This window comes from Megascapheus bottae, chromosome X, assembly GCF_031878675.1.
Source record: "Megascapheus bottae isolate mThoBot1 chromosome X, mThoBot2.hap1, whole genome shotgun sequence".
NCBI lineage: Eukaryota > Metazoa > Chordata > Mammalia > Rodentia > Geomyidae > Megascapheus > Megascapheus bottae.
The window spans coordinates 52,592,486-52,606,199 of record NC_143547.1 but is presented as its reverse complement, the minus strand read 5'-3'; the positions used below and the strand labels follow the sequence as shown (position 1 = coordinate 52,606,199).

The 13,714-nt window shown below is 36.2% G+C and overlaps 1 pseudogene; it reads right to left on the bottom strand.

Moving 5' to 3' along the window:
- Positions 1-12,695: 12,695 nt before the first annotated feature.
- Positions 12,696-13,071, bottom strand: LOC150041098 (large ribosomal subunit protein P2 pseudogene; annotated as a pseudogene).
- Between the last annotated feature and the right edge of the window lie 643 nt (positions 13,072-13,714).

Sequence of the window (13,714 nt, the reverse complement as noted above, 5' to 3'; positions counted from 1 at the left end):
ATCTGCCCACATTCTCCAATGATAGACCTATGCTTTTAATTACTGCTGAAAAAAATCATTCAGCAATGCATTGGTATTATCTATTATCTCACTAAAATTTTGTAAAAATGAGTGTTATATGTACCACTTCTAGGTACCTTTCTGTTATTCCTTATCTCACTAAATGAGCAAGCCTTGGCCAGCAGTTTGGCCTAGTGATAGAGTGCTTTCCTAGCATGCACAAATACCTGGGTTTGATTCCTTGGTATCACATACATAGTAAAAAGCTAGAAGTGGTGCTGTGGCTCAAGTGGTAGAGCTCTAGCCTTGAGAAAACCCAAGGACAGTGCTCAGGTCCTGAGCCCAAGCTGAGGTTTGGCAAAAGAAAAAAAATGATCAAGCCTTCTTCCAGAATTCCTAATGTAGCATCAGCTAAAATATCATTTTAAGTGAAATAACCAGATGCAAAGAAACATAGGCTCATGACTTCCCTCATTTGTAATAATTAGTACACATCTAGAACTCTCCTAGTAGAGGATTACAATAGCTCTAAAGCTATGTACAAATGGTCATACAGGATGAGACTAAACAAAATGAACTCCAGGATAGGGAAGCAAGAGGTTTATCTTTGTGATTTTTGTTCTTAATGTACTATGTGACAATATTTCTCATCTCTTTTTTCCCCTATGGTTAATCCCATGTGGTTACTGTATCTGACTTTGTTACCTGGCATATTGTATATGCCTTTATTTGTTTATTTGAAATAGGGAGGGCAAGGGGGAAAACAAAATGATTGGGAGGAGTGGGTGGAGGGAAAGGGGGACAAAAACAAGAGGAGGAGTATCAAGGTTCAAGAAGTAATGCACCAACTACCTGTAACTATAACCCCTCTATACATTATCCCAACAATAAAATATAATTTTAAAAGAGAGAATATACCCATTACCTGATGAATGTAACTGTAACTCCTCTATACATTATCCTGACAATAAAATACAATTTAAAAAGAAGAGTGTAGTATTTCTGTTATAGTAAAATGATATAGTGTTATAAGGAATTAAGTTCATAGCCAAAAGAATGTAAACATGTATAGAAATCACATAAAATTAAACTTACGTTTTACTGAGTGCCAGTTACTCACACCTGTAATCTTAGCTACTCAAAAAGTGGAGAGTTGGAAGACTTTAGTTAGAAATTAGTCTGGGCAGAAAAGTATGTGATAGTCTCTCCAATTAACTAACAAAATGTTGTATTAGAGACATGGCTCAAGTGGTAAAGTGCTGGCCATGAACAATAAGCTGAGTAAAAGCACAAATCTCTTAGGTTAAGGCCTGATACTAGCACATTTACAAAATGATTTAACTGAATTTTGAAGACATACAGACATCATATGGACACTTCAAAGGATCTAGGAGTAATTTGCATTGACAGAGATCTTATATGAGTTAGTATAAAGGAAAGCCAGCAAACGTCAATTATTAAGATTCACAAGCTGATGAGCCTTACAAATTTATTTATTTATTTATTTATTTATTTATTTATTTATTTATTTATTTATTTATGTGCCAATGCTCGGCTTGAGCTTAGGGCCTGAGCACTGTCCTTGGACTTTCTCAACGCTAGAGCTCTACCACTTGAGCCTCAGCACCACTTCCGTCTCTTTTCTGTGTATGTGGTACCGAGGAATCGAACCCCAGTCTTCATGCATGCTAAGCAAGCACTCTACTACTAGGTAAGCACTCTACCGCTAGCCCAAACTCTAGGCCCCACGAATTTATATTATTATTATTCCTTTCCTTCCATCTCAGAAGAAACAAGGAGGTCCCTATTAAACTAGTATACTTAATGTGACTTCCAGATATGTCTTCGTGGGGCCATCCCATTGACTCAAACAACATTTTTTTTCTAATTTAAACATCTTCGACACAAGTTCCTCCTCCATCTTAATAAATTAATCTCTTCACGTCTCGTGTAATCTCCTTCAATAAAAGACAAAATTGAGATTGTTGTTCCTGTAATTCTAGCTACTCAGGACACAGAACTAAGGATGACAGTTTGAGTCAGCCAAACAGGAAATTCTATGAGACTCTTGTTTCTAATGCACTTCCAAAAAAGCCAAAAGTAGAGCTGTGGCTCAAGAGGTAGAACACTGACCTGAGGCAAAAGAACTCAGGGACAATGTCTGGAACTGGCACAAACATAAACAATACTATATTAAACAAAGACCCTGCTTTGAAGCATACCATTCATTGTTCTATTTGTTGCACTTTTTATTCATTTTTCTACTTAGGTAATAATATATAATAAATCCTAACCAAAGAGAGTAATTACAAAATTATTTCCCATAGTATATAGCAATAGTCATTTAATCAATGCTTTGCTATATCTTCGTCAAAAAAGAAAAATCATATTCTTTAAATTGGTGAAACATACTTAGTACCTCAGTACCTAGTACATTGTAGACTTTTTTAATTAAATGAATATTTTACATGAAACACTATGTGAATTTCCAATCATGGATGCATGACTTGGTATAGTTAGTGATTCCTGCTGCTGTGATTTAAACTTGAATGGGAGCATTCCTTTGACTAGAATCCTTACTTTTTTAGGTATATCCCATAGCAACTGTATTGGCTTAGTGCCAGCCATTGTGCATCTACAATCTCATTTAATTCACATTACAATGCTCTTTTGGCAGATGTAGTGTCTGAACTAAGGTGTTTGAGCTTGATACAAGCATTCTATAATGTGAGCCATTCCTTTCATTCACTTTTCTTTGATTATTTTTCAGACATGATCTCATAATTTTGTCTTAGGTTAGCACTGAACAAGGATATGTCTACTTTTAGACTTATTACTGAATTGATATTAGAAGAAAACTGGCTAACATTTTTGCCTGGACTGGCCTTAAACCTTAGTCTTCCTTACTGCTGTCCACCTCAGCAGAATTACTAGCATATGTAACTGTATCCTCAGCCATATTATAACTTTTTAAAAAGATACTATTAACTATATTTTATACAAAATGGAACTAAATTGAAAAAGTCTTGATTACCTCTGAGACTATGGTGGTAGATGAATATAAATTTTAACTTAGATTTCTTGGATTATAAACTTGACTATTCCTTCTACTAAATCTATTGGTTAGGTATTAATCATGGATTTGTTTTCATAGTTAGCTATCTGTTCCTGATATTTTATTTTTAATTTTATTTTTTGCCAGTCCTGGGCTTGAGCTCAGGGCCTGAGCAATGTCCTTAGACTTTCTCAAGTCTAGAGCTCTACCATTTGAGCCTCAGCATCATTTCTGGCTTTTTTTCTATTTATGTGGTACTGAGGAATCAAACTCGGGTCTTTGTGCATGCTAGGCAAGCACTCTAACACTAGGCCAAACTCCCAGCCCCTATTCCTGAGATTTTATCACAGAATTTAAATATGGGCTAATAGTAAGGATAAGAATTCTTTATGTTGGGACACACATTTTAATATTCATGATGGGACCTGGGCTGGTATAAATTTAGCTACAAGCAACAGCAGAAAATAAGACAGGTTTTACATTTTCTCCTTATCGTTAATCCCCCAAAGCTATCCTGTTTAGAAGAGTATAAAATTTATAATGTTAAACATAATTCCATGTCAATGGTACTGGCACATGACTGTAATCTCAGCTACTGAGAAAGATGGTAATCTGAGGCTAGTCCCAAGCAAAAGAAAGATTCTCCCTGAAAAATAAAATGAAAACAAAAGGACTAGTGGGGGAGTAGTTCAAGTGGTATAGTGCTTTACTCTGAGTTTAATTGGATGTCAGTGGCTCACACCTATAATCCTAGGTATTGAGGAGGCTGAGATCTGAGGATCATGGTTTGAAGCCAGCCAGGGCAGAAAAACTCAATGAGGCTCTTATATTCAATAAACCACTCAGAAAAATCTGGAACATAGCATAGTTTTTTGTGTGTTGTTTGTTTCTATAAAAATAGCTTCAGTAAAATGTAAAGCTGATTAGTTTAATGAGGATGGTTACTTTATGTAAATTTCTTCATAAGGGTTAATTCAAGGCAGTCTTCTTTATATATTGACAAAAAAACTGCTATTTTTTGAGAGTTGACTATTTCTACTGATTTCTCAGAAAGTCAGAAAAACAACAGAATTTTATATTAATGGTATACAGCATTAGTATGACTCATATTTTGATTTGCAAGGTACTGATTCAGTAGCTTAATACAAACCAATAGCTTCCTATATATTTTATTTAACAAAAGTTGGAATCAATGGTTGCAGATTTACACCACAAATAAAAAGAGGTAAAGAAAACTGGAGGCATCCAGTTTCCAGGGAGGTCCTAGAAGACAATATGGTTTTTAAGTGCAAGTATTTTGTAACAAGAAAGGCTGGATTTCAATCCTTTCGTGCAATTGATTATTACTTTTTAAATTTTTTCCTGGGACTTGGACTCAGAGCCTCGGTGCTGTCTGTGGGATATCTTAAGGCTAGTTCTCTACCATTTGAGCCACAGCACCACTTCTTGCTTTTTCTGTGTATGTGGTATCAAGGAATCAAACCCAGGTCTTCGTCCATGCTAGACAAGCACTCTACCTCTAGGACAAACTCCTGGCCCTCATGCAATTTTTAAGAGTATCTTTGAAATATTACATAGTCTTTAAATGCTATTTTATTATGCAGAACAATACTAATGTCCATTTCCTGGGGTTATTGTAAGGATTAAAATGAAATATTAAACTATCAAGGTGATGGCATTTAGAGGGGGCATATCTTGGTTAACAACTAAGTCGTGTGGACTTCATATTCATGAGTTGGATTAGTGTATCTATGCATGATTAAAGGGAGACTATTTTCCCCTTTGACATGTTCTACCATTTGAGGATATAGCAAGTGGTATCGCTATGAGTCAGAGAAAGAACCTTCACCTGACATCCAAACTGCTGGTGTCATATTGTGGGACTTCCCAGTACCCAGTTCTGTGGGATATAAATTTCTGTTTGGTAAAAGTTGCTGGGTCCTAGATATTTTGTTGGTGATTAAACAAAATATTGAAGGGACTAATACATATAATAAACAATTTAGGCAAAATAAAAACAGAATAAACCATAAATATCAATTATTATAATAATTATGATCATGATAATCATGACTGATAAAACTTCCCTCTTGAAATTGCATCCCCACATTTTGCGGGGCCATTAGATGTAAGGGACATAAGTGTGCCATGTATGATGGTTGAATAAAACCGTTATCTAACATTTTGATTTATAATATCTGAGTACTGAGGAGGCTGAGACAAGTACAAAGATAGCCAGACAAAAGCTGGGATGAGCCCCCAAAATTTGCTGGTGAGTTTTTGATAACATCAGTATTTCATTGACAAAGAACTCATTATAGTGGATTTTCATTTAAGAATGTAAGAAAGGAAGGTTTTCCCTCTTTCAAATTGCTAAATATTCCACATACCTAAAGATGTAGTAACGGGGGAGATGCAGGATTTTAAATGAGACAAACTCACTGAAGGTGATGCCAGCACATGAATTTCCCCACGGTTACTGTGGCAACTTATTTGTCTCTTATTTCAGATACAAACACATTCTGACGTCCTGCTCTTGATGATAGAAAGTTGAATATGATTTGTAATAACTTCCATGAATTATGCTGCAATCATATCTTCATTAATAAGAAGAGTGACATTTGCGACTGCTTAATGTCTACCACAAATAATGGACAGAGTCCAGGGAGACAAGTTACTTTGAGGACATGACACATAAAAACTACCCACAACCTCTTAAATTTTGTGAAATGGTCAGCCTGTATTTCTCTAAAGGAACATTTTTAGAAGTGGGTGGATCAGGAGAAAGAAAACTGTTTGATACTACCCACACATTGTTGCAAAATTCCAGTTATTGTTTAACCCCTGCCCCCCCCCACTCCACAAACACTTCACACAGCTTTATATAGTCCATGCCACAAAACATACCAAGCAAACAACTGACACATTAGTTAAGAGGCCTTCCATTTTACTTTGACAGTTTGCGATAATGGAATTTAATTGTGGAAAAAAGAGAATAATTTTAGCTGAATGTCATTTGGTTCATTCAAACTGGGAATCAGGGACATTTTTAACAAAGGTTTTGAAACTTCTTTTGAAATCAGGAAGCTGCTATGCAAAGATAAGAGGAGAGGTTTGAGGATTCTCTATCAGAAATTTCAAGGTTTTTTCCATCTGCTTTTTCACATTAACTGGTAATTATCCAGAAAGGCACATAATAGTGAGAAAATGACAGAAGCCAACAAAGGTTTTCCTAAGATATGTAAATTGTCAGTGATCGGCAAGGTGCAACAGAAAGGCTTTCTACAGCACAATTATTTATGCCAGTTCAGTTTGCTTTTAGGTAGCAGTTATGGCCTGCTACAGAGCAGCTCCTTATCATGAGCCCTGCACATTAGCTTCCACCAGCCACTAAGAAAATGTGGCAAAAAGGTTGCTTAAAAGGCTGGTGGTTGTTCCTTATTTAGAGATTGCATTCTAAAAAACAGTATTTTGATGATCAGGCTGTCACATGAAACAATAAAAAAAATTACTTTAATTTTTCAGAATTCCATGCTGCCTGCAGTATTTCCAGTTTAAATTATATATGCATATGCTTATATATATATTCATATACATATATATAAGTACTCACATATGTGCACACTTATGTATATGCACATGTATATATTCCTTTGTATCAATTTCAATGTATATAATATACATGTACATACATATGTGGTATCACATTATTGATGTGGATTACATCAAGTCCTTGCAGGTAATCAAATTGTGTAGTCCAAGAATAATATATTACATTGTGAAGTTTTTCCAGATTTCAATATTACACTCCCCGGGATGGCTTCTTTAGACAGAATGGTCAAGAAACTCTGACTTTTCCAGAGTCCTGTGATTTTTTTTAATATTTTTATTGTATTTAATAAAAGGGTTACATGATATTTGCCAGACAGAAGGTGCATTAATTCACATACATTGATACCCTTCCACATGTCTTGGTCCCCATTACGCTCCCCCCACCCCCCTCTTGGTTTTCCCCCCTTCCCTGTCCAATTTCAAGTAACCAAATACAAATGTATCCAAAATATCACATAACAAAGTGAGATATTGTAACAATATGAGATAACAAAGGAACAGCAAAAGAGATGAGAGATAACATAGCACCTTAAGGACAGCAATCATTCATTATATGGCTTTTGTTTCAATATCCTAGAGTTCCATTCAATGAGCTTCATACTATATGGCCTTATGTATCAAGTTTTTGCTCTGTTGCAAATCTTTGCTATTAGAGCTCAAGGTTTCTACTGGTTATGATGAATGAGGGAAACCATTGAGCCTAAGTTCCTTTGAGTCTGGCTTACTTCGCTTAATATGATTTTTTCTAAGTCTTTCAATTTCCTAACAAATGGGGCGATGTCGTTTTTTCTGACAGCAGCATAGAATTCCATTGTGTACAAATACCACATCTTGTGGATCCATTCATCCATTCATCAACATCTAGGTTGGTTCCATATCTTTGCTATGGTGAATAATGCTGCAATGAACATTGATGTGCTAGTGGATTTAGTATGCCCTAGTTTCTGGATGGTTGGGTAAATGCCAAGTAGTGGAATTGCTGGGTCATAGGGAAGCTCTGTTTAGCATTTTGAGGCACTGCCATACTGCTTTCCATAGTGGTTGAACGAGTTTGCAATCCCACCAACAGTGTAGTAGTGATCCCTCCTGGCCACATCCCCTCCAGCATCTGTTGTTATTAGTTTTCTTGATCCTGGCCATTCTAATTGGAGTGAGGTGGAATCTTAGAGTTGTTTTGATTTGCATTTCTTTTATGACCAGAGATGTTGAGCATTTCTTCATGTGTCTATAGGCCATTTTTGTTTCTTCTTCAGAGAAGACTCTCTTTAAGTCTTTGGCCCATTTTTTTTTCCTTGTTGGTATTCTTTTTTTTATTGTAATTAGTAAAAGGGTTACATGATATTTGCCAGATAGAAGGTGCATTAATTCACATAGATTCATACCCTTTCACATGTCTTGGTACCCGTTTCCCTTCCCCCCCACACCCCCCACCCGTCTTGGTTTTCCCCCCTTCCCTATCAAATTTCAAATATCCAAATACAAATAAATTCAATATATCAGATAACAAAGTGAGATACTATGCGAATATGAGATAACCAAGGGACAGCAAAGGAGATGAGAGACAACATAGTACATTAAGGACAACAATCATTCATTATATGGCTTTTGTTTCAATATCCTGGAGGTCCTTTCAATTAGCTTCACATTATATGTCCTTATGTATCAAGATTTTGCTCTATTGCAAATCTCTGCTAGTAGAGGCCAAGGTTTCTACTGATTATGACGAATGAGGGAAACCATTGAGCCTAAGTTCCTTTGAGTCTGGCTTACTTCACTTAATATGATCTTTCCTAAGTCTTTCCATTTACTAACAAATGGGGCGATGTCATTCTTTCTGACAGCAGCATAGAATTCCATTGTGTACAAATACCACAACTTGTTGATCCACTCATCAACTGAGGGACATCTAGGTTGGTTCCATATCTTTGCTATGGTGAATAGTGCTGCAATGAACATTGTTGTGCTAGTGGGTTTAGTATGTCCTTGTTTCTGGGTGGTTGGGTAAATGCCAAGTAGTGGAATTGCTGGGTCATAGGGGAGTTCTATGTTTAGCCTTTTGAGGCACTGCCACACTGCTTTCCATAGTGGTTGAACGAGTTTGCACTCCCACCAACAGTGTAGTAGTGATCCCTCCTGGCCACATCCCCTCCAGCATCTGTTGTCATTCGTTTTCCTGATCCTGGCCATTCTAGCTGGAGTGAGGTGGAATCTTAGAGTTGTTTTGATTTGCATTTCTTTTATGACCAGAGATGTTGAGCATTTCTTCATGTGTCTATAGGCCATTTTTGTTTCTTCTTCAGAGAAGACTCTCTTTAAGTCTTTGGCCCATTTTTTAATGGGATGGTTGTTACTTTGGAGGTTAGTTTTGGAGTGATTCAATTTTTTGAGTTGTTGATATATTTTAGATATGAGGCCTTTGTCCGTTGTTTGGTTGGTGAAGATCTTCTCCCACTCTGTAGGCTTCCTGATTAGTTTACTAGCTATGTCCTTTGCCATACAAAAGCTCTGCAGTTTAATGCAGTCCCACTTTTCCAGCCTTTCTCTGATTTGTTGTGATTCTTGGTCCTTATTAAGAAAGTTTCGACCTGTGCCAAGGAGGCCTAGTGTATCTCCTATTCCTTCCTGTAAAGTTTTCAGTGTGTCAGCTTTTACCTCCAGGTCTTTGATCCATTTGGAGTTAATTCTAGTGCAAGGTGACAAAGAAGGATCCAGCTTTAGTTTTCTGCAGGTGCTTAACCAGTTCTGCCAGCACAACTTGTTGAAGAGGCTGTCTTTCTTCCATTCTATTTTTTTGGCTCCCTTGTCAAAGATTAGGTGGCCATAGGTCTGTGGTTTAATATCTGGGTCCTCAGTTTTTGGCCCATTTTTTTAATGGGATGGTTGTTACTTTGGAGATTAGTTTTGGAGTGATTTAAGTTTTTGAGCTGTTGATATATTTTAGATATGAGGCCTTTGTCCGTTGTATGGTAGGTGAAGTTCTTCTTCCACTCTGTAGGCTTCCTAATTAGTTTACTAGCTATGTCTTTTGCCATACAAAAGCTCTGCAGTTTAATGCAGTCCCACTTATCCAGCCTTCCTCTGATTTGTTGTGATTCTTGGTCTTTATTGAGAAAGTTTCTACCTGTGCCAAGGAGGCCTAGTGTATCTCCTACTCCTTTTTGTAGAGTTTTCATTGTGTCAGCTTTTATCTCCAGGTTTTTGATCCATTTGGAGTTAATTCTAGTGCAGGGTGACAAAGAAGGATCCAACTTTAGTTTTCTGCAGGTGCTTAACCAGTTCTGCCAGCACAACTTTTTGAAGAGGCTATCTTTCTTCCATTCTATTTTTTTGGCTCCCTTGTCAAAGATTAGGTGGCCATAAGTCTGTGGTTTATTTAATATCTGGGTCCTCAGTTCTATTCCATTGGTCTTCAGGCCTGTTCTTGTGCCAGTACCAAGCTGTTTTGATAATTATAGCTCTGTAATAGAGTCTAAAGTTTGGTATTGAAATTCTTCCTGCGCTGTTCTTTCTGCTAAGAAGTGTTTTTACTATATGGGGTCTTTTATTATTCCATATGAAATTTTGGATTGCCTCTTCTATTTCTTTAAAGAATGACATTAGGATATTGATCGATATTGTGTTGAATTTGTAGATAGCCCTTGGCAAGACTGTCATTTTCACGATATTGATTCTTCCAATCCAGGAGCATGGGAGGTTTTTCCATTGCCTCAGTTCAGGAAAGCAACTACTTTTGCAATAGCCTCAAAGAAAATAAAGTACCTAGGAAATAGCTTAACTAAGAATGTAAAGGACCTTTTTGATGAAAATTTTAAAACCCTGAAAAGGGAAATTAAAGCAGAACTAAGGAAACAGAGTCCTGTGATTTTTTCATTTCATTCTTGCTTTGGTCTATTAACAGTACCAAATCCTTAGTAAATTCCTTGACATAGATAGATCATAGAGAGTATGTATGCGGCCATATATATATATATATATATATATATATATATATATATATATATATATATACACGTGTATCTATAAATAGCATTATATATCTATATATAGCATTATGAGTAGTACTAACATTATAAAAACAATTTCATTAATGTTATTTTTTATAACTATTAATTTTGGAGTATTATCCAAAGTAAAACCATTAACTCATTTAACAATAGCAATGACCCTATGAGATGTTTATCGTTTTCCTTATTCATAGATGTGGAAAGAGACTCAGAAATGCTGATTAACTAGATCTAGAAAACCTTGATAGTAAATTAGAGTTTGGTCTCAGGTGAATTTTATCTCTAAAGTCCATTCTCTTTAATACTAAAAGATAACCATTGAAAAGAATACATAGATAATAATCCTTAATATTTATTTCTCTCCAGAAGCTATTTGTTTATATCTCTGATCTGTCTTCATTTGCATGTTTCTTTCATTTTTTCCCACTCCCAGCCTTACATTTGCCTCATGGTTTTGAAACTCGAATCATCTCAATGTTTCCATGACCATCTTCCCAGAGGAAGCCACAGAGTCAACACGGCTATTGAAACCCTTTCACGTGAATCTTGTCTCAGTATTCCACAGTCTTCCTTAGTATAGGACTAACATATACATGGAAAATAGACAATTTTCAGAAATTTTAAATTATTTCTTTGGATTTATATTTTACATGAATATAGCATTTACCAGACTAAACTTCTGGCATTGGCACAACTGGGAAGTAGACAAAATTATAGTCATATATCTCTGGTTAAATATATGTACATAGATGGATATATAGATCTATTTCTCTTGATATATACATACATACATATATGTATGCATATGCATATATATTTACACACATAGAAAGAGTGAGACAGATCAGACTTTTCAGTATGATCTCCCAAGGCAGGATATTACTGTTCATGGGTTTAATTATATTCTTTTTCTTTGTTTCCTAAAATATTACCAACACTTAGAATATCTCTAATATATAAAGGGCACATCTAAAGAACTAAGCCATCTCATGTGTCTAATAGAGCCAAATCTGAAGATTTCCTTGTGTTTAAAACTTTACCCATTATCATTATCATTGTCCATATTTATACTGACTTCTTAGGATAATGGAATTCAATATGATACCATAATACCCATTGAATCCAATCAATTTAGTCTTAATGGTTATATAACTGAGACCAATAAAGGGAAAGCAGTACATTTCATCATTGTCTGAAGAAAGATGATGTCCAGAGCAGTCATGTAATTGATTTGACTTACCTAGTTTTTTTATCTCCATAAAATTTCTGTACATAAATTTCCATCCAGAAATAAGTGCTAGGCTGTTATTTTTACATAATGTTTTGTTACAGGCAGATAAAATAGAACCAGGAGTGGTCAAACTAAGTCTAAGAAATAAAAATTATCCAGTGACTCTTGTAGCCTCACAAAAGGAGTTCCATGAAATTATAAAAGTAATTAACTAAGAATGGGTCCTGTTTCTGAGTTAAATCTGGAAAACTATTGAGATGGAAACAATAAAAGGCAGAAAAACAGAGACAATGCCTCCATGACAGATACAAATATGTCATGAAACACAAAAGGGAAATGGAGACAGAAGCTGAGAGACAGGCAAGGAAGACCAGGAGAAGAGAAGGCAGATAAGAAGGAGGGATGGATTGACAAAGTGGTGAGGGAGGGAGGGAGGGAGAGAGAGAGAGAGAGAGAGAGAGAGAGAGAGAGAGAGAGAGAGAGAGAGAGAGAGAGAGAGAGAGAGAGAGGGGGGAGTGGGAAAGGGAGAGGGAGAGGGAGTGGGAAAGGGAGAGGGAGAGTGGAGAGAGGGAGTAATCTTTAGACATTTTACTTTTGATGCTGTAGTTTCACATATAATTTACTAAGAAGTTTGATTTTAAATTGTGCTCAGTGTCTTTCTGGGTATGCAAAGCCTTTAATGAGTATGAATGTAAACATAAAATATGTAAAAAAAAAGTAAAATATGCTATATCTAAGAAGCATTATGTGGTGTTTTTTGTTTTGTTTTGTTTTGTTTTGTTTTTTACATAAAAAGGCTTTATTTGCAGGGAAGAAGGAATTTAATCAAACAGGCCAAATCCCATGTCAACATCTGACTCCTCGGACTCTTCTTTCTTCTCATCTTTCTTCTCTTTTGCTGCAGCAGGGGCAGAACCAGCGGCAGGAGCTGTTGAGCCAGGTGCAGCAGAATCAACTACAGCTCCACCAGCAGGCATACTGGCAAGCTTGCCAACACCTTGAGCTATGACATCTTCAATGTTCTTCCCATTCAACTCACTGATTACCTTGTTCAGCCGGTCGTCGTCCGCCTAGATGCCCATGCTGTCCAGGATCTTCTTGATGTCCTTGGCGCTGGGGGAGGAGTTGCCTCCGAGGGCAGCCAGAAGATAGGAAGCAATGTAGCGCATGGCGGCGGCCACCAGCAGGCCTCGAGCATGCGATCTAGGCGGCGTCGGGAAGCGAAAGTGGTTTTTGTTTTTTCACTGAGTCCAGTTTTTTGAACAGCCTGGGACTATTATCAAATACTTAGTTTTATCAAATTTTGCCTTTAAATAATTACTGGTAACAGAACAAAAATAGATAAAATATCTTTTAAATTTCTTTTGCTAACAGATTAATCTATGCTTCTAATTAGTTTTTCTGTGTAATAGTAAATATGAACATTGCCAAACAAACTTTAAAATAATGGTCCATGAAAATCCTGGAGAGCAGATTTTCAAGGGCACATGGATTCTTGGAATATTAATTACTTGGAGAGAAAAAAACAAGATAATATGTGACAGGAGAAAAATCAACCTTCATTTTCTTTACTATTCCGTACAAAGTACAGTCAAACATTGTCTGCTGCCATCCATATTCTTTTAAAATGTACAAAAAATGAAACTTTATATTTCTTGGTGGATATATATATATAATATACATATATGTATTAGTCAACTTCACATCACTATGATGAACTCTGAAAAAAAGGTCAAATTAGAAAGAGTTCGCTGACTATTTCATTCATTAGCCCTTCCATTTCCGGTCTATAGTTATTTAATGCATCATATG